This window comes from Enhydra lutris, unplaced genomic scaffold (assembly GCF_002288905.1).
Source record: "Enhydra lutris kenyoni isolate GAN:26980312 unplaced genomic scaffold, ASM228890v2 scaffoldscaffold16, whole genome shotgun sequence".
In the NCBI taxonomy this organism is placed as follows: domain Eukaryota; kingdom Metazoa; phylum Chordata; class Mammalia; order Carnivora; family Mustelidae; genus Enhydra; species Enhydra lutris.
In genome coordinates, this window is record NW_019154100.1 from 28881399 (window position 1) to 28902977 (window position 21579).

General features: G+C 43.5%; 1 pseudogene; it reads right to left on the reverse strand.

The window, feature by feature from the left end:
• Positions 1-7412: 7412 nt before the first annotated feature.
• On the reverse strand, positions 7413-19753 carry LOC111147290 (annotated as a pseudogene).
• Positions 19754-21579: the final 1826 nt, after the last annotated feature.

The following is a 21579-nucleotide window of genomic DNA, read 5'->3' on the forward strand; positions in this document are numbered from 1 at the left end:
GTTTCTTATCCTATGGCCCCCTGAAAATATTTCATGTCTCAAGAGGCACTAAATTCAAAGTACCTAGAAGACATTAGCTGGGTTTTTTCCTTCTACCAGTGGGTTTTACCTTAAATAGAATACCATTAATATTACCAAAAGAAAAATTAAAAGGAAGCAAAATCAACTAGTTTGAACACAAAACAACCAGAACGTTACAGAATTTTTCTTGAGGGGCACCTGGGTCGCTCAGTGGGTTAAGCCTCTGCCTTTGACTCAGGTCATGATCTCAGGATCTTGGGATAGAGCCCCGCATAGGGCTCTTTGCTCAGCAGGAGGCCTTCTTCCTCCTCCCCCTCTGCCTGCCTCTCTCTGCCTATTTGTGATCTCTCTCTGTCAAATAAATAAATAAAATCTTTTTTTTAAAAAAAAGAATTTTCTTGAAAAACCAGCTGTCCTTCAAGGGTCACTCCAATAATACCTCGTAGTTCCCAGATGCATTCTGTGCATTGTATTGTAACTGTTGTTTTATTTCTCTCTCTCCATTCTCTGAAATCTTCAGGGTAGGGACAGCCATCATCGACTCTGTGCTCCAGGCCAGGCACAGGGCAAATCTCATAAATATCTTTGCTGTCTTGGAGAGTGATGTTGACTCAAGCCCAGGAAGGTAGCCTGTCCCAGAGCTTGGCAGGTGGACGTCGGCGGTGCATCAGAGGTTTTTAGGTGGAAAGAGAGATGATTTTAGATAGGGCGTGTGCAAGGTATTAAACAAAAACACTGATTCACATAATGAAAAAGTTATTCCCCTGTTTCAATGATCCTTCCATCTTTCTGATTCCTTCAGAGAGAGGCGGCTCCATATGGTGCTAACATGTCTTCAACTCCCATATCTCAGTCTCCACCGTCCGCCCAGCCCCCGAGCGTCTCTCGGACAAGACAATAAATCTAAGAATCACAATGGTTAGCAGACAAAAATATCTACTTAGAATTGAAGACATTGTTCTCACTACATCTCTTTATAACCATCTCTTATTCACAGCAAGCAATAACAACAGCTTTCCATTCTGGTCCTTGCGGTGAGCGCTGGTCCTGCTCAGCAAATACCTTACATCCCCGCTCCATGGCCACGCCCTTTTGCAGTTAGGCGGGGCCGCGGGTTGCTCTTGACCTGCCGACTGAGTAGTAGAAAAAGCAGATGCTACTTTCCAGGCTGAAACACTCCTGAGCCTGCGGGCAGCCCCTCCCGCCTTTTCTGCCACAGGGATCTTGGAGGGCCACCAAAGGGGAGGAGAGCCCTTTCCTCCACCCAGCTAGGTGCGAGAGCTGGGTCTACAAAGTAAACCGACAACAGGCAGATTAACAGAAGAAAAGGTATGCAAATGTATCAATTTGAAATATCTTGTGCTTGGGGCATTGCAAGAGAAAACATGAATGCCCCCAAGTTCAGTGAGATTTGAGAGCTTATAGACCATCTTCGCAGGGGGAGTGGGGGAAGGGCAACTCACGGGAGAGTAAAGGATTTTTCAAAACGGTGAACGGGCCCTTAGAATAAGAGGTGTGATCCTTTGTGACCCAGTTTGTCTGGGTGTGGTGTCCCCCTCTATGATTAGAATCAGTCCTCTCTGGTCGGTGCAACTCTCAGGGAGGGGGTTTAGGACAGTTGAGTCCTTTTGGAACCTCTGTATTTAGGCAAATAAGGGGAATTCAGAATAAGCCTGTCTTTTCCCTGCCTTTGCTGTTTTTCAAGCATCTTCAACTCAAAATAATCAACATAACAAAGTGACACATAGTGGGGTAGCCCTTCCTGAAATTTCTCCAGCACACCAAGAGGGGGTGGCATTAGAAAGTGAGGGGCCCTTGTCTAGGAATCATCTTCCAGGACCACTGCCCAGGAAAGTTATCAGACTCACACTGGATTTCACATAAATAAAAAATCGCCCTTTGCTGTGTTAAGTCCCTGAGATGTCCGGGTTTATTATTGCAAGAGATGTCCGGGTTTATTATTGCAACAAAGCCCGTCCTATCCTGACAAATACAAGGATTTAAAATTTGTTTAAATTCTAAAAGGAGTGCATTTAAAGAAAATACGACACGATGGTCCAGGGTTTAACAGAATTGTGAAAGTGATACTCCAATGCCACTTAGTGTTGTGTCATCTGGAAGCTGGTCCTCCAAGAGACTTGAAAGCCTTGGCATAGGTCCCTGGGAGACGGGGACCAGGCAGGGGTCAAGTGCAGCCTTAAGGCTACAAAGCACAACCCAGGGAAGTGGGAGGGTCAGGCACCAAACCTGAGCCTCTGTCTCCTAGGAATCGGCCTGGATTAACCAACTCTAATCAGGGGAGGTAGTATCGCTATGTCCATTACGGGCTGGGAGAAAAGATGGACAACATGAGCGTGATGTACTCTTTCTTCCTTTTCTTGTAGGAAGCTTGACTTCCCTAAGCCCTGTTGCTTCCCTGGGTTGCAGGTGTGATTCAATGCCATGTACTTCAAGACCAAGTTTTCCTTTCCAGTCCTTGTGTTCTGATTTGGACCGAAGTCCAAATTATTTGTTCATTCTCATTATACCAGACATGGAAATGGAGGCACACGTATGTTGATCTTGGGGGTGATCTGATACATTGGTCAAATATTATACTGTTTCAGAATGGGAAACAAGACCCATGGGGTTGATTGCTTCCAAATTAATTCTCTTCCCCGAAGAAAGGTCTGGGGGCGGGGATGGATCTTGAGACTTACATATGTCTGGGGGCACCTGAGTGGCTTAGTCCATTAAGCATCTGCCTTCAGCTCAGGTCATGGTCCTGGGGTCCTGCAATGGAGCCCAGATCAGGCTCCCTGCTCAGCCGGGAGCCTGCTCCTCCCTCTGCCCCTCCCCACCCCAACTCATGCTCTCTCTTCTCTTTTTCTCTCTCAAATAAATAAATAAAATCTTTAAAAAAAAAAAAAAGACTTAGCTATGTCTAGGGCCCAGTGACAAAGGAGGAAAAATGCAAAACAAGTCTAATTCCAACACTAGTTTAGCTGTTTGCCTTTGAGCAAGTTGCTTTCCCTCTCTGTGCCTGTGTTTTCCATGCCCCAAATGAAAGTACTAACGGTTATCTCTACCAGGTAACTAAAAGTGTTGTGAAAGCAGATGCTAGGTACAGCAGTGCTGTCCAAATGGCATCAGTTTGAGCTAATGTCTCTTGAGTTCTCACTACATAGTAGACGCTGTACTGAGTACCTGACCCACTGAGTAATTCGACCTTCAGAGCAGGCAAATTCAGCAACCGTTATCATTCCCTTCCACTGGTGCAAAAACCAAGATTTAGCTGGAAAGAATGAGTAACCTCCTAGAATTGACTAAGTCACTCCATTACTAAGTGGTGGGACCAGAAGTCAAGGTCAGGTGTGTGTGACCACGGAGCCCTCACCCATTGCACTTCCTTGCCCCTGGAAAGAACCCCGTGCTAGGGAATGCAAAGTGTAGGTTGCTGTTGACAGCTTGATGTGATTCTTGGGACTGCCACACAAGCCCAGGTTTTTAATCTATGTCCAGCCACATAGGGTTAATCTGAATAATGGGAACAGGGCGGGAACGGACAGGCGGCAGCCAGCACTGCCCGAGTGCACCAGGCTGCTTAGCAACGGGAGAAAACAAGCTGTGCTCTAGAAGGAAGGGAAATGAGCTTCAGGGGTGGGTAGGAGGAAAGAGGGAGGGAGGGGGCGGAACTGGGTCCTGCCAAATCTGGGAGGGTGCTGGCGCTTGGAAGGAGCGAGAGGGTCTTCTGAGGAGGATGCACCCACGGTCACTGGTTTCTGGTGAGGCAAGAAAGGCTCTGCCAGGTGGTTCTCATCTGCCTGTCTCCTTAGTTCTCTCTCCACAGCCCTGTGGATGCTGTAGGTGATAGCGGGATCTTGAAAGTTTAAACTTGAATATTAATTCACTTAACTAATCCGAATACCTTCTCTTTATTGTTACCTTGTCACTATGTTTATGGAATGTCAGGGCCAACAAGGAAGACAGAGAATGAAAATACCTGATCATCGAAGTGCAATCTTACCGTGGTATAGAGACTGCTCATGGGTGGTGAGCAGAGTTCGAGCTTTCAAAGGGCCTGGAGAGTGTGAGCACAGCCCGTGGGTGGGCCACCGAGAGCACGCAGCTCTCCAAAGCCAGCGTCTACTAAGACCTTAAGAGGAGAAAATTCTAGATGATTTAGAAAGTTCTTTTTTTTTTTTTTAAGATTTTATTTACTTATTTGAGAGAGAGAAAGAGAACATGAGCCGGGGTCTGGGGGAGGGGAAGAGGGGGAGAGGGAGAAGCAGACTCCCTGCTGAGCAGGGAGCCAGACACGGGTCCTGGGATCATGATCTGAGCTGAAGGCAGACACTTAACCAAATGAGCCACCCAGGAGCCCAAAGATGGTTATGAAAGTTCTAATGAAGCTCCACTCACCCAGGACAAAAAGTATGAGACATTTCACACTTCCATCTAAAATTTGTACGAAAGTAAATAGAGGCACACATCCTTCCTTAGAGGGGGTTATTCTGTTCTGTGATACAATTAGAGAGTACAGAGAAGCTCCACTCCACCCCCTCAAATACCCCCAGGAAGATTTTATTACATTTCTAAGGAATTATTGTTCCTTTGGTAGGTGTCATTACATTTAAAAAGGAGGCATTTTGAAGTAGGATAAAATGAAATGCTGTCTGGAATGTGCTTTAAAATAATTCAACAAAGAATAAAAAAGAAAAAGGAAACGTCGCGAATCATTGATAACTGTTAATCTGCGTGATGAATCTGTGAGGTTGTACTATTCCTACTATTGTACTGGTCTGGCTATTTCTATGTGTGTTTGAAATTTTTCATGAAAACGAAAATGAATTCATAAAACAGACACCAGAAAACTTGTAAATGTGCTCAGGATGTATTCCTTCGGTTTAAGTAACTTTAAAACATCTGCAAATTCCAACAAAATCTTCACACCCAAAATCTCTCTGTGCTTTTAACACTTTGTGAAAATTAATTAATCAGAGGACACTGTGATTAAGGTAAGGAGTTAGGACAAAGACAAATTAAGGAAAGGGTTGCTTTAGGAAGAAAGAATAGGAACCAGGAAGCTGAGGTTTGTAGAAGTGCAGAAACCATGCTGTGGGTTCAGGGAGAGTTGGTGAGAATGTCCTCTCAAAGGCATTCTTTGATGGAAATAACAAGGTATCACAGATGGAAGACTGGATATCTGGGCACTAGCCTGGTCCTTGCTGTTAGCAGGCTGTGTTTCTTTGGACATGGCGTTTGTATATTCATTTGTCAAACATCTAAAGTGCGTGGGTTGGGGAAAAGACACATATGGCACTGTTTGGCCCGGAAGTTGCTTAGCGTTACTTGGGGCTGATGTTAACTAAAGAAGCCCCATAGAGCATGGTTCAGCTGTGAGTGTGCACCGTGGGAAGGCACTACGGAGCTGTAGAGGCTGCAGTGGGATGTGAAGGGAGAAAGGAGAGCCTGAGCACAGGTAGAAAGGGGAGATGTGTATTGTGGGAGAAAGGAAAGGCACACGAAGATGTGTGGAGGTGAGCTACAGATCTTCACAGATCTAATGCAGCTGGAGCAGGGCATGGGGGTGGGGGTTGGTGACGGCGTTGGGATGTAGCATATGGAGAATCAGGCTGGCCAGTTCCACTTGACAATTCACTCAACAAATGATTACCCAGCCCCTACCATGTACTGGGCAATGTGCAAGGGACCCAGGAAACAGCAGCAAACAAGGCAGAGAGAGTTCCCATCTTGGCAGAAATCACACTGGTGCAGGTGAAGAAAAAGACAGGAAAGAAGACTAATGAAGACAGAGTAGGAGAACAAGAGGTATAGAGAAGAACCGGAGGCTGGAGGTTGGGAGAAGCCTCCAGAGGCTGGCTGGGGAGGGGGAGGGAGAAGACCCACCCCCCACCCCCGTTCTGATTTCCACAGACAGAAGGGCTCTAGGCGGATGTTTGAGTTGACCGGCTACTAACTATGCTCAATGCTTGATCCCATGTCACACCACTGGGTGACACAGCTGTCACCAAGATGAAGAGGACACGCCCACAACCAGGGCTGCCCGTAGTCACACCTTGGCACACGAAGGGTTACTCCTCCTGCTTGTGGTTGCCATCTCTTTCCAGGTGTCCCAGCAACATGACCCCACTCCACAGAGAAGGACAGACCTCACCCCACCAGCTGGAAATCCTTCCTATTCTAAAAGAAACACCTTATCCTAAAAGGAACACTGCAGCACAAATGGCAGAGCGTGGAGAGTGCCGTCGTGTCCTTTAATTAGCCCAAGAGCCATGTTCTGGTTCCTGGTGCAGTCTGGGCGCACAGCCGTTTGCATCCGTTCTGCTCCATTAGGCTAATTTGTTTTCAGATATAAATTAAAGTTGCTGTCCCAAACCTACGGTGCGGTCTTTTCACAGAAACATCCCATTCTGTGTTTAATGAGTTTGCAGGTTTTGGAGATGCTGAGATATCTCTTTGATTGAATACTCCAGCTAAAAGAGAAACACTGCCCACTGGAGCACAAGCATAATTAAGCCGTATGATCTAGGGTGGTACGTGCGGAAGCCACATGCCTGGGGCAGGTCAAGCGTCTAACTGCTTCTTGATGTGGCATTTGCCATGACACTTTCTGCATCCAAAAACACTTGGCCACTGGGAACGTCCCACAGGAATGCCACTGTCCCAGGCCCTATCGAGCAGCGCTAAAATATCAGGAATCCTCCGGAGGTGCCTGTAGCCTTCTGGGTTGCTTAGTGCGGGAGAACGCGCCCCCTCACTGCTGTAGCTGCCTAGGATGGCAGAAAGGCCCCTTCCCCCGACATGTCTTTCCTGTTATCTGTCTGGGTGCCACAGTCGTCACTATCAGTGGCTTTGTCAAGACAATGGCTCTTGACTAGGGATGGGCTGGCCTGACTAGATAATTTGTGGGACCCCGTGCAAAAGGCAAATGTGGAGCCCCTGGTCCAAAAAATAAGGGGGAAAAAAGTGCCCTTGGGGAACTAACCTATAGTTTTCTTCCTTCTGCTCCAGTCTCTACCTCAACTAGTTATGGTATTCTTTTTATTTGCTATTTAAGGCCATGCCAAGTAAAGAAAACAAAAATTTAAATTGTTAGTATGAATTCTGCAATGCCAATTTTAAAGGCAAATAGAAACGCATGGAACTCATCCATGAAATCACCAAAATTACACAATTTGCATGTCACAGCTCATACATGCATATGTATTTTGTTCTTACCAGAACCGTCTCCATCCTGCGGGAAATAATCTCAACTTGCTTCTTTTTTTTTATTGGTTTAAGTGAAAGTCCCCAATCAATATAGCTTTTATTGCCTCTTTAAAATATCACAAATACGTCTGAAAAATCATCCAGCATCTTGTCATTTTGGTAGCTGGACAACGTAGGCCTTACTCACCAGCCTGATGATCTCTTCCTTTTTCAGAAACCTAGACCCCATCCCCAAATTTTCTGATACCCTCGTTTTTTTAACTGTTGCGGCTTTGCCGAGTCAAGGCAGCTGAGTTGGATACAAGTTCAATGCCATTTCCTTCAAGAATTAACTCATCTCTCTAGGGCTTGAGATACTAAACGAGTCGTACGTGGCCTCATCCAAACGCTGTGGATGTATTTTTCATCCAAGAAATTTCAGATTTTAACAAGAGAAGCATTCTCCTGAATAACAACGTTGACGGGGAAGTGAGCACACGCTGACCTGAGCTTGTAATGGAAACCCAGTGCGACACGCTTGACTACTGATGGTGCGGACAATAGCAGTTCTTTTCTAGTTCCCACCATTTGTCAACTCGAAGCCTCTTTTTTTTTTTTTTTTTTTTTTAATTTTTCAAAGAGACCGAGTTCTACATTGATGGGACTGAAGTCCCTCTGCAGGGTTTCTCTGGTGCCCTTCACAATAAGGGTGGGTCCCTTTGGAGTGATGTCAACATTTTTTGGAATGTTGGCAGTCTGATTGCCGAGAATGGTGTTCTTTCTCACAATAGATGCAGCAAAGGTCTAAACTCAGTTTGCTTCTTGATCACACACCTTCTGCCAATCCTGTCTGGCTTCAGCTTACTTAAGAAAAAGGAAAGAAAAAGGAACTATGGTCTGGCTTGTCTTTCTCTTTCCTTCCACATCCTCATATCCAGGACAAGTGATCCTAACAGCTAATAGTCATTTGTCAGTGTTTGTTCCCACATTTTGACAAATGGACCATGGTTGTGTAAGATCTTCATGTGAGGGGGGAATGGGTGGGGTAAGGTGGGTGAGCTCTCTCTGCGTTATCTTTGCAACTTAGCTGCATATCTAAAATTATCCCCAAATAAAAAGTGTATTAAAAAGAGAAAATCCTGAGAAGCTCAGTCTATTGGGCATCTGCCTTCAGCCTGGGTCCTGATCCTGGGATTCTGGGATCAAGGTCCTGGGATCAAGTTCTACCTTGGGTTCCCTGCTTAGTGGGGAGTCTGCTTCTCCCTCTCCCTCTGCCCTTCCCCCCCTACTCATCCTCTCTCTCTCTCTTGCTTGCTCTCAAATAAATACATAAAATCTTTTTTTTTAAATAAAGGTTTTGGGTTTTTTTGTTTGTTTGTTTGTTTGTTTTGCATACATCTTGCCAAGAATTGCTAAGTTAAAAAGAATTTAAGGCATTCCAGCAATATTTACCTAACTTACCAGGTCAGATTCACCTGGGGTGAATTACCATACCCGTTTCTTTTTCTTTTTCTTTTTCTTTTTTTTAAGATTTTATTCATTTATTTGACAGACAGAGACCACAAGTAGGCAGAGAGGCAGGCAGAGAGAGAGGAGGAAGCAGGCTCCCTGCAGAGCAGAGAGCCCGATGTGGGGCTCAATCCCAGGACCCTGAGATCATGACCTGAGCTGAAGGCAGAGGCTTTAACCCACTGAGCCACCCAGGTGCCCCACCATACCCATTTCTAAGAGTTTCTGGTTTATTAGATCTGCAAGAGGATTGGACCCAGGACCGGAGTTTTTTGTTTGTTTGTTTGTTTTTTTAAAGATTTTATTTATTCATTTGACAGACAGAGATCACAAGTAGGCAGAGAGGCAAGCAGAGAGAGAGAGAGGAGGAAGCAGGCTCCCCGCTGAGCAGAGAGCCCAATGCGGGGCTTGATCCCAGGACGCCGAGATCATGACCTGAGCCAAAGGCAGAGGCTTTAAACCACTGAGCCACCCAGGTGCCCCAGGACCGGAGTTTTAATAAGCACTACCCTGAGGAGTCTTATCAGACAAGTTTGGGAAATATTGTACTGGAGTGCAATGGAATTAGGCTGGCTTTAAGAGTAAGGTAAATTCAAGGTTACATTCCAGCTATGTGACCTTTTAAAATATACCAGATTTTTCACTTAACAACTTTTCTATTTGCCAGTTGTGTGGCCTTTGAGTCAGTCACCTAACTTGTTAGAAAATTTGTAGTGCCATCGTCATACTATAGAACCACTGTGACATTTGGATAAGGTACATGTAAAAAGCCCAGCACAGAGACTGGCCTGTTTAGGTTTAGGTTACGGTTGGCCCAAACATCTTATATTCTAATGTTTTTTCTCCAGAGGAGAACATAAGAAGTTAACAAACTGTGACCATAGTTCTTAAATGAGTGATACCAAGACCCATGACCTTTTTGCAGAATATTATTAATACCTAGGGAATGGGAAATATGATCTCCTCTTTAAGTTCCCCTTTATTTAGACATTGTGCTTGCTAATTCATTTCCTAATAGATAATGGAGAGATATTTGCGCTTCATTGTGCCAAATGAGGAGAGTCAGTCTGGATGTTTCCCTAGGCTTCTGCCTGAGGGAAGGTCGCTTGATTGCCTGTACAGAGACCCCAGGCACAGCTGTGGCATGTGAGCAAAACCCTCCTGCGTGCGCCCCCTTCCAACCCAGCCCCCCCAGTGCAGACCCCAGAACAGCTGGGACATTGGATGAAATCCCACCTTTGGCAGAGGACAGGAAGAGTGTGGGTAAAATATGAACCCTGCTCGGCGTTGTATTTCACGGGAAATAAAGGGACAGTAAACTCCTCCTTTGGCTGCTTTTTGTCTTTTGATGTTCTGAAATGTCTGTCTCTTTGGGTTGGAAAGACTCACCCTTAATTTTGACAAGTCCTAAGACAGTGTGTCACAAATTGCCAGATCACTTGTCTCTGATGAAATAATACATTAAATTTTTATAATGTGTGGGTATTAGAGGAAAATGGTTAAGGCACTGAAAAGATGAATGTGGCACAGGCATTGGCCAAGAAGATAATTAGATTAAGAGGGAATAAAGGGTTGAGGTTAAAGATACCGCCTTAGGCACAAGGTCTTAGCGGACGTGGTCAGAAGTTGAGGGTTGTTTGTAGAGAGAATGGAGGGTCATCCTTTATACAATGAGTTGACATCTCTGGTCTGCTTCTCTCAACATCTCTGATTCATGGCAAAACTTATCCCACCCCCTCACTTTCCACCTGTCTGCACACATGGCTGAAAATGGTGGCCCTAAAACCCAGAGCTCTACCTTCTCCAAGCTCCAGCCAACCAAATAGCTGTTTGACACTGCAGCTCCCAAAACAAAATTCTCTTGTGCCTAGCTTGGGTCAAAGATCAGCCAGCCTCAGGGAGTCATGGAAAGTAAGTGTGACCCAAGTTTACAGTCCTTCATGTGGTTGGTGGGGGGGAGGGAGGAGCAATTCTCCAAGAAAGGGGCTTGGTCTCTCAGAGACCCCAAAAGATACTTACCACAGGTGGAAAATGACCTGCTAGTGTTAATTCAGTTTTCTTTTCTTTTCTTTCTTTCTTTCTTTCTTTTTTTTTTTTTTTAGCACCTTGGTTATCTTCTTCATATCTCCTCTGTTCAGTAATCCGTCAATTCTGCATTACACTTTCGGATGTTGGAATCTGGATGAGAAAGGAGATAAAGTGAAGGAAGATAGCAATTTTAGCTTGAAAATTATCTACAGAATAGAGGCTACAGATGCATCCAGAATGCTGTCAATGTTCTTTCTCTCTCCATGCGCTTGACCTTCACATTGGAGAAGAAACACGCAAAGCCGATTTGTAGCGTGGAGGAGGGCAAAGGCACCTTCCCCCACCTCCCCAAGAGTGGGCTCCCAGAGCACAAGTCTCTGACGGAAACCACAAACAGGAGACGCTATAAACTGTGCACAGAGGAAGAAAGGCAGGGTGGAAAGGTTAGAAATGAAAAAGGATCTGATAGCAGGAAAGCTGGTTCAAATTAATGAGACAATGTGAGCCTTGATATTCTTGATGGATGTCAGCGGTTAAGTGCTCGCCGGACCTTCTGAGATTACAACCTCCATTCAAACCCCAGGCCTAGATGGCAACCTGAAACCCAAGGCCATGGGCAGCAGCGAGCATCTGTGAGCCCAGTGTGGATTAGTGCCGTGGCCTTGGGGGACCCCTCCAGGCGGCTGCTTCCTCCCTGTGTACCACTTACCCCGAAGCCAGGTGTGCTCTGGGGGTGACGACAATACCAAGTAATTAAGATAAAATGTTCTTGGCTGTGTCGAGGGCACATTCTTTTATGACAAGAACAAAGGGTTGGTTGATGAACTAATTTTTGGTGGGGAAAACTGCAGCATCTATTATTAAATGAATGCTTGGGATTTTTGTTTGTTTGTTTTTCAATAGCCCCATTATAATTTCAGTTCCGATACTCCAAAGCTCATGTTCCCTAATTTATTATCGCTCGCCGAGGTCCTCTGGGATACGGTAATTGAATTTTACTGGCGTCATTACCATATCCACAAACAAGCGAGTGTTCTGAGCTCAATCAGTCAAAGCCTGTTTGCGGGGCCCACAGGAGACGTGCCCAGAGCGGAAGTCGATCCCGGCCCAGAGAGACCAGCGGGTGTCCCTGGCCAGGGAGACGGGCTACTGCTCGCTGCGAACCAGGCTCCCTGCACTCAGCTCTGCGGGAGCAGTAGGAACACGGGGGGCGCTTAAAAGAGAGGACAGAAAAATATGAGGCTCCAAAGACATTGCCGCCCAAATCAGCAGATTGTAATCCCATTGCAGTCAAAAATAGACGAGCTTCGAGAGGCGGGCTGTACATACTTGGTTGAGAACCAGGAAATTCCTCAAGGAGATGTTAAAATTCCATCTTTTAAAAAAACAAACAAAAGAAAAAAAAAAAACCCAGATGGACAGCCTACATCCTCTTCTTCTTACTTCCCAAAGAGGAAAATAAAGTCATAATTTTAGACGCATGCTAGGGCTACGTGAATACACAGAGATCATTTGAATCTGGTCTCCTCATTTTACACCAGAGGCTCCATGGGGGTAAAATGAAATCTTACATCACTGTGATAATAACATCTTTTTAAAAAGTCACATTCTTCAAAGATTTACCCTCAGATACTTAGGGAAGCAGCGAGGCAGGATGAAAGGAATACAGAGTGCATAACGATGGGCTCTGACTCACCGCCCATGTGAGCCCCTGGGCAAGTCAGTGATCTCTGAGCCTTGATGGCTGCATCTGGAAAATGGGAGTAGTACTATAGGCTTCTGGGAGGACTGAGATAAGATATGCCAGCATCGAACAAAGCAGTTGGCACCCGACCTTAGCTGAATATCATTCTACCTTGGCATTTGTCAGGGAGATAGATAATGTATTTTGACCTATTTTGTACAAATGGGGAAGCAAAGTGGCTGAAAAGATGGGATGCTTCTGCAGGAGCTGAGCCTCCTCAAATAGTTCCCACCATCTTTGCGAGCACAGGGAACGCGGAAGGCCCCTCCAGTAAGCACACCCATATTTCTGAAGGCATCAGGCCAAGGACTTTGGGTAATTCTTCTGGGCAGCTAGAATTCTCATACCACAGGGACTTTGCAAAAGCTTTGGGGACTTAGGTCCTCTTTGACCCAGAGATCATATTTCAACTCAGATGCTGTCAGTGTCCTCAAAGGGATGACTGTCCTGATAAAAGCTGAGGGAATCCTACCCCTTTGCCCCACAGGCTTTGCTTTCCCATGTCTGACTCTTCGTTAGGAAAAAAATTTAACTGTTCCCCTGGTTCTTCTCTCAGTTTCATGTGTCTTTCCTGTTGCCTTTAATTAATAAGAAGATACCCCCAGGGCGCCTGGGTGGTACAGTCAGTTCAGACTTCGACTCTTGGTTTAGGCTCATAGTCGTGATCTCAGGATTCTGAGATGGAACCTCCTATCCGGCTCTGCACTCGGTGGGGGATCTGCTTAAGACTTTCTCCCTCTTCCTCAGCCCCTCCCCTCTGTGCTTGCTCTCTCTCTCTATCAATCTCAAATAAATAAAAAAATCTTTAAAAAAAAAAAAGGTACCCCCAACTGAACCAACTCATTTCTGAATTCTTATGGGCTGGATTGTGTGTCCTCCCACTCTACAAATTCAGATGTTGAAGCCCTAACTCCCAGCACCTTAGAATATGACATTATTTGGAAAGAGGGCCATTGCAGATATAATTATTGTTAAGATGGGGTCATCCTGTAGGGTGGGCCCCATACTCCCTCCAGTATGACTGGTGTCCTTATATAAAGGGTAAATTTGGGGGCACCTGGGTGGCTTAGTTGTTAAGTGTCTGCCTTTGGCTCAGGTCATGATCCCAGCATCCTCGGATCGAGCCCTGCATCGGGCTCCCTACTTGGCGGGAAGCCTGCTTCTCCCTCTCCCAGTCCCTCTGCTTGTGATGCTTGAGTTGCCTCTCTCACTGTGTCTCTCTCTGTCCAATAAATAAATATAATCTTTTTTAAAAAGGTGGGGGGAATTTGAACACAGGCACACGGGGAGAATCCTGCATGAAGAAGGCAGAGATTGGGCCGATGCATAAACTAAGGAAGGTCAAAGAGCTCCAGAAGACCACCAGAAGCATGAGATGCATGGAGCTGACAGAATCAACCCCGACACCTCGACCTTGGACTTCTTGGCTCCAGAATGGTGAGACACTACATTTCTGTTGTTTGAGCCAATTTGCGGCCCTCGGACACAGCAGTCCAAACAAACTGAAACTGCGATCACTTCTTTCCAGAAACAAAGCCTCTCTCTCCTTATGAATCTTGTCCCAGGACTGCTATGGACCGAGCACTTGGCCCCCGCCCTCTTGCACCCCCCTCCCCTCAACAGCCTCCATGGGGGCTCTGCTTCACTATCACCTGAGCAGGCTTGGTGCTCTGTGTGCACTCAGGTCCCCAAATTTGCCTCTAAACTCCAGTCCAGAAAGCAGATATGCGGGTATGCGGGGGGGGGGGGGGGGGGGGGGGCGGGGAGGGGGATAGATAGCACCAGCATCATCCAAGGTCACATCCTTCACCTCTGGCCTCCCCTCTTCAGATGGCAATCATAGTCTGAGAGATGATAACACAGATTGTCTTTGTTTTTCAGCCTTATTCAGCTCCCTTATAAGGAAAAACTATGCCCCTTGAAGTCTTGCAGATCGGAGTGGTATTAGGAGTCTGAGCTTGCAGACGAGAGATGGATGTCATGCAAAAAGTTAAAAGTGGAAAGAAAATGTAAAAAATGAAACATTCTTGCTCTCTTTCTGTCTCACTCTCTCTCACAGACGCACACACACACCGCCACCACCTATAAATACAAATTGTCTCCCACTGGATTGTGCCTCCTTTTATGAATGTGTATTCGCAAGAATAGATACATTGGTTTCTGTCCCCTGGGGTAATGATGATAAATATGCCAAGGTCAATGGCTTCATCAGCCACTGAGCCCGCTCACTCTGGCAACGGCAGATAATCATTCACCTGGTGGGACTACTTGCCTACACTTCAATTCATGCCTCACGGTGTCGCGGAAATGTTTCTTATCTCACAAAAACACTTGTCTTATTGTGTCTTTCTGGTACCCAAAGAAATTCATAAATTACTGCTGGGCCTTGGATTCTTAAAAAAGTCTTGGTCATGATTCCGTAGGGCAAGAAGTTACTAAAGAATGGAGACAAGGTGGAAGATAAAGTCACTAGCATGTACACAACAATATTCTGTTCCGTGTCCTAGAAAGTAAAACTCAGCTTTTGGTAGACCCAAAAGATATAGTACCTCCTTTTCTAATAGGACTAAGGCTTAATTAAAAAAAAAAAAAACTACTAACATTTATTGAGAACCCACTATGGGAAACGTGCTATGCTAGATGATAGGAATACCATCACAAATGATGCATAATCCCAGAGCTGTTCTCTGTAACGTGAAATCTATAAATAGTAGACAAGGGGAAAAATGTTACATTTCCCAAATGTTCACCTTTTGAGAACTGTATTCCTATAATAAAGATAGAAAAAGTAGAGTCAAAAAAAAAGAAAAGAAAAGAAAAAGTAGAGTCGTATCATACCACCATCTTACATCAGTTTCCCACTGTTGCTATATAAATGTATATCTGGGTAGAATTATGGCTAGTAAATGACTTGCCCCTCAACACAAGTGTGTGTCACTTATGTGAACAGTGTCTAGCATGTGTGTCTCGGTGGGAAAACGTTGAACAGCTGCCTTGCAGCACTCATCAGTAAACAGGTAACCAGGGACTCAACTCGGAGTTCAGGCCCTGTGGAAACACAAGAAGAAATGCAAAATGAGGTTCGTGTCCTAAGGGAGCTTGCAAACCAGTGGAAAGAACTGACCCCATGGTGCACAACAGTGACCAATCAGTGTCAAGACAGAGCGAAGCATTTGTGTCTAGGAGATGGACGGCCTGTCTGTCATTAAATATTTAAGGACGAATTGATATCGCCCTTGGTGTATTACACAGATTGAGAAAAATAGGCCAAAGATAAAGGCCCACCTGCTTTGAGATGATTTTTAAAGCGTTACATTGGAGGGTGGGGGCGGGGATGAACTATTCCCAAGGACAATCCCTTGATGTTTTATCAGTGGCCATGGGTACACACGAGGCAGCAGAGGGTCGGGGTTGACAGCAAGAGCTCTGGAGTCAGGCAGTCTGGCTTCCCGTCCAGACTCAAACACCTCCCCACTCAGGATTCTGGGTCAAAGTACATAATTTCCCTGTGGCTCAGTTTCCTCATCTCCAATGGGGGGATAGTAACAGCGCCTACGTCAGAGGGTTATTCTGAGGACAGAATGAATTAGTGTGAGGAATGCTCTTAAAATAGTGTCTGACACAATATACGTGCTTGTGAGAATCTGTTAAATTAAGTAAATTAAATATCTTCTGTCCCCAAACAGCCAATACTTGGGTCTTACATGCTCACTCTACGTAACGTCCACCTTATATGTTCACATAAATGAAATAATCCATATATAAAGCCAAGATAAAAGTCTCAAATACAGCGTCTCCTTTCTGTAAATTGGTCCATGGCATCAGGTAATAATACCTTTGATGTGGGCAATATGAAAATTCAGTATTCTTATTTTCCCTGTGACAATGTGCTATAATTTGTCTGTCTAAAATTTTGAGATCTGGTAATTCTTATACAGTGTCAAGTTTGCACAGTCCTTGCCAGAAGAGAGGCACTATTCCAGAAAGCACAAATCCTACTGTAGATCATTTCTTGGGCTCTTCTTCTACCAATTTGGTTTCAGACTGAGCATTTGTTTACAGTTCAATGTGTGCATTAGAAAGTCATTGCCTTTTATAAGATAAGTTTCCTTCCTAAGCAAATGCACCACAAAGATGTCTAACTGAGAATTCATGATACCATGACTGGGGATTTTCTCAGGCTGACATGAAGAACCCCAAACACGGGGCTTTAAAAAGTGCATAGTTCTTTCCTCTCCTTCCTTGAACTCTTTCAGACATTGAAACGTCATCCCGTTCACAGAGATATTCATAACAAAAGGAGTCTCACATTAATTTTACTTGAAAGGGGTCCCTAATCTTTACCCCATGTTGGAGAGAAAACAGTAAAGTAAAAAGAAGACCTATCACTAGGCGTTAATCTGCATATATGTTAGCACAAACTCTTGCACAAATTTAACTTAAGAACATCTGTCTATGTGTACAAAATCTCCAAAAACAGTCTGTTGAATTAAGAAATCTTCTTACTTTCTATGCATAACAAGTTCTTCCGAAAACAAATGATTTTCCAAATTGAGGTTAAACATACTATTTGACAGATACATGTGCATGTGACTTACAAAACTTACAAAGGCAAAAAAGCACATAAAAGAGACTACCTATTGTTTAAAGATAAAACTAGATAACTATAGACTATAAATATACACAATAAAACTAGACTCAGAGATGACCAAGATGTTGAACCTTTCAGAAAGGGACTTTAATTCAATTTAGATTAATATATTAAAAGACGTAGTGGGAAGATACGGAACACGCATGAACAGATGCAGAATTTCAACAGAGAATTATACATGTTTTTTAAAAGAAACGAAAGAAACGCTAGGGGAAAAAAACATATCAGAGATGAAGAATTCCTTAAAGGGCTAATTAGGAGATGGAACCGGTTGAAAGAAGATCAGTAAATATAAAGATAGGTCAAAAGAAGTCATCCAAGCTGAACTACAAAGATTTTAAAAGTGTCAAAGGAAAAAAAAAAACTACAGACTATCCAAGAGCTGTGTAGGACAATATCAAATGATCAAACATACACATAATTAGATTTTCATTATATCTCAATAATCCTTGCTTTAAAAAAAAAAGAAGAAGAAGAATATCAAACCAAAGGAAATGGACAGAGAGAGAGAAAGAGAGAGAGCATAATAAACTGACAACTAAATGCAATGCATGATCCTACATTGAACAGGGGGGATAAAGCTTTTGAAAGGGTACTATTGGGACAATTGCTGTATTTTAAATATAGATTATGAATTAGAGAATAGCATTTTATTGGTGTAAAGTTTTTTCTTGATAATCATACTATGGTTGTATAAGAGAATGTCCTTGTTCTTAGGAAACACAACTGAAATATTTAGGATAAAGGAACATGATGGCTGCAATTTACTCTCAAATAGTTAAGCAAGAGAATAATGAAGCAAATGGCTCAAAATATTAACAATTAGTAGAGCTGGTTAAAGGGTATACAGAAATTTTCTGAAATAGTCTGGCAACCTATTTTTAAGTTGAAAATTATATTTTTAAAAAATTTTAGTTATCTCACTTTGGGTTTCTTTCTTTCTTCTTTTTTTCCTATCATGACAAATGTACTCTTTAACCTCCATCCCATATTTCATCCATTCCCCAACCACCCTCTGGTAACCATCAGTTTGTTCTCTATAGTTAAGAGTCTATTTCTTGGTTTCTCTCTCTCTCTCTCTCCCTTTTTTTCCCTTCACTCATTTGCCTTGTTTCTTAAATTCCATATATGAGTGAAGTCATATGGTATGTTTCTTTCTCTGACTGACTTATTTCCCATAGCATAATACACACTAGCTCCAACCATGTTGTTGTAAACGGCAAGATGTCATTCTTTTTTATGGCTGAGTAATATTCCATTGTACATATATACCACTTCTTTATCCATTCATCTGTTGATGGACATTGGGGCTATTTCCATAATTTGGCTATTGGATAATGCTTAAATAAAGATAGGAATGCATGTATCCCTTGGAATTAGTGTTTTTGTATTTTTTTGGTAAATACCCAGTAATGCATTTACTGGATGGTAGGGTAGTTCTATTTTTAATTTTTTCAGGAAGCTCCCTACTGTTTTCCACAGTTCAGATTCCCACCAACAGCACAGGAAGGTTCCTTTTTCTCCACATCCTCACCAACACATTAATTTTAGCCGCTCTGACACGTATGAGGTGATCTCTCACTATAGTTTTGTTTTGGCCTACGTCTGAGGATGAGTGATGTTGAACATCTTCTCATGTGTCTGTTGGCTTTATATAAAATTGTAAGTTTTGTTTAAAGAATCAAATAAGAAAGAGAGAAAATAATAATGAGCGACATCGACAAGATATAAAGAAGAACAGCCTAGGTAGAATTGAGCGCAAGGCAAAAACCAACAAAAAGCTGTGTGTGCATGGATTCTGCAAGCAAAATAAAAATAGGAAAAGTAAATGACCCCACAAAGTGGGTGAAGGCAGTAAGAGTACATAAATAAGAACTTCCAAGAAGCAAACTGTTCTTAGAGTGATGTTTTTGTTTGGCACACACAAGAATGCCGTGGAGTCCAGGAGTATCAGAGACACCTTTACTGTAAAGGGGAGGCAGAGGCTGACACCACCTGAGAATCAACCCAGAGCAGATGGGGGTCGGGGGTTACACTTAGCCCACAGCCTTGGGATATATTTAGCCATTTCTTCTTTCTAGGAGCCCTTCCTGAGAAACCAGGAATAATGAGTGGGCGGAGGTAAGAGCCCCACATAGCTTTATTTTTTTGTGTGTGTGTAAGTACTCCCGAAGAAGAACTACAAACTGTGCCTATGTAGCAATGGAGCAAAAAGCATTCTGAATAGCTAGGAAATATCAAACTAGAGTTGTTAAAAACAAAAAGCTCCCCACCACCTTCTCCTTTCACGCACAGGGGCAGAGCCTCCTGCACCGATGATACAACTGGACTGTTAGGCATGCTTACCAGCTTCAAAGACAAAAGATGGGCCAAGGCTCAAAGTGGGTAATTTATGGCTTTGAGAGAATGGGTGGGGTCCCAGGAGGAGGATCTGGGCAGATAAAAAGCAGAGTTGATCTTCATTGTTTGCAGATTATGTAATTGTGAGCTCTCCTACTCACCAACATGTATTTGCAAACCCAGAATCAATACCCTGTGGTACGTTCATGGCCATTACAACTATTTGTGGACTCTTGCAGAGCTGTGGGAAGTTTCAGTTGTCCACGCATGCCCCCTGAGGAGGCAGTGGGTCATCTTCCTGTTGCAGCTCTCCTCCTATAAGCAAGTGTCCCTTTCATAGTCTGTTTGGTGGTGACACAGTTCTCACACTTTCTTGCTTTTTGTTGATCTGCTGTTTCAAAATGCCCTCGAGAGTTCCTCAGTGAAAGATGACAACGATGTGTCCTAGAGAGCAAGTCGGTGTATGAGGTCAACTCCATTCAGGCATGAGTTACAGAGCTGTTGGCCATGATCTCCACGTTAATGAATCAACAGTATCTTTTAAAATAAGGTGTCTTATTTAAACAGGAACAGGAACACTCACCAAATAAAAGTTACGTATTGAGACATTGATGGAAATGTGACCAGATGCTTGCAGGAATTCAAACCAGAATTTCCTCTCAGAGCAATGTCAGAATTTGTTCATTCAGTGTTTGCTGTGACTTTGTACAACATCACTTGTGTGAATGAGGAGAACTGACTGCTAGAAGGAAACATAGCCAACTCGCCTTGGTAGTTGATTTTGAAGACAGAGTAGGGGGAAGGAGCAAGCCTTATAAAGCTTTGGTCGGTTGGAAGAAAGTGTTACGGATTTAGAGTCAAGAGATGCTGTTGCTTGAAATGCTGGTGTATGACGATATATTTCTGTCTGGCATCTGATGCCATTTCACAGCCAAATTATAAAGCCATATTTCTGTGTCAATAAGGAATCACACCACCTGTAGCTTAAAATCTCTCAAACAGATGTAATGATAAATTTAAGTATTCTGTCCCAAGATAAAGCAACCAGATGAAGCTACATTTCCCCCTAATTATTTCAGCAATCAACATAAAAATAATCTCCAAATACCTCAGTCTCTCACGTAAAATGGAAAGAATATTATTTGCCACATGATAGAGAAGGACGAAGTGACCTGAAATCCCTAGCAAAAAAAGCATTGTTGTATGCCAAGTATCTTTTTAAGAAAACTAACTCAAAGGACACTTGGGGATGCTATCATTAAGTTAATGGGAAGCAAGGCCGTTTACATATCCTTAGTTTCAATCTACAAGATGAACGAGCTTATGCCAAGAGTTCAGTAAATGTAGAAAAGTTTGCTTAAATACTAGTATGTTCACTGTTTCTTTTTAAAAAATAATGAGGCGGGGGGCGCCTGGGTGGCTCAGTCATTAAGCATCTGCCTTCGGCTCAGGTCATGATCCCGTTGTCCTGGGATCAAGTTCCACATGGGGCTCGCTGCTGAGCAGGAAGCCTGCTTTCCCTCTCCCACTCTTCCTGCTTGTGTCCCTGCTCTTGCTGTCTGTCAACAAAGTAAATAAAATCTTAAAAAAATAAAAATTTAAAAAAATGAGAGAGAAAAAAGGAATAATGAGAAGGTATTTCAAGAGCTATCCTTCCACATTAAATGACACAAGCACCTCAATATACTAGAACAAAGGGAGGGGTCACTGAATCTCATTATCTGAATTTTCTGATTGGTTAGGGCTTAAGCAGAAATGCCTTGTCCATGACATCTCTAAAATGTCTCTTACAATTTGTTGCTCTGTGCACAAAATACTGCCACTAATAATACATCTAACATTTATTGAACATCTGTTTTATAGCTGGTGCTGTCAAATGCTTTTTTACCCATTTATTCCTTACAAAGGCACTCTGCAGTCAGGACCCAAGATTCCCATTTTAACTGATGCAGAAACTGAGGCACAAAGAGATCAGGTTAATAGAAAGAATGCAATCCCAAATGACTAAAATGTTTTCATCGCTTCCTTAAAATCATACTGAACTTTAATGATGTTCTATTTCTCTAAGATGGCGAAGGTATAACACTGGGTAAAA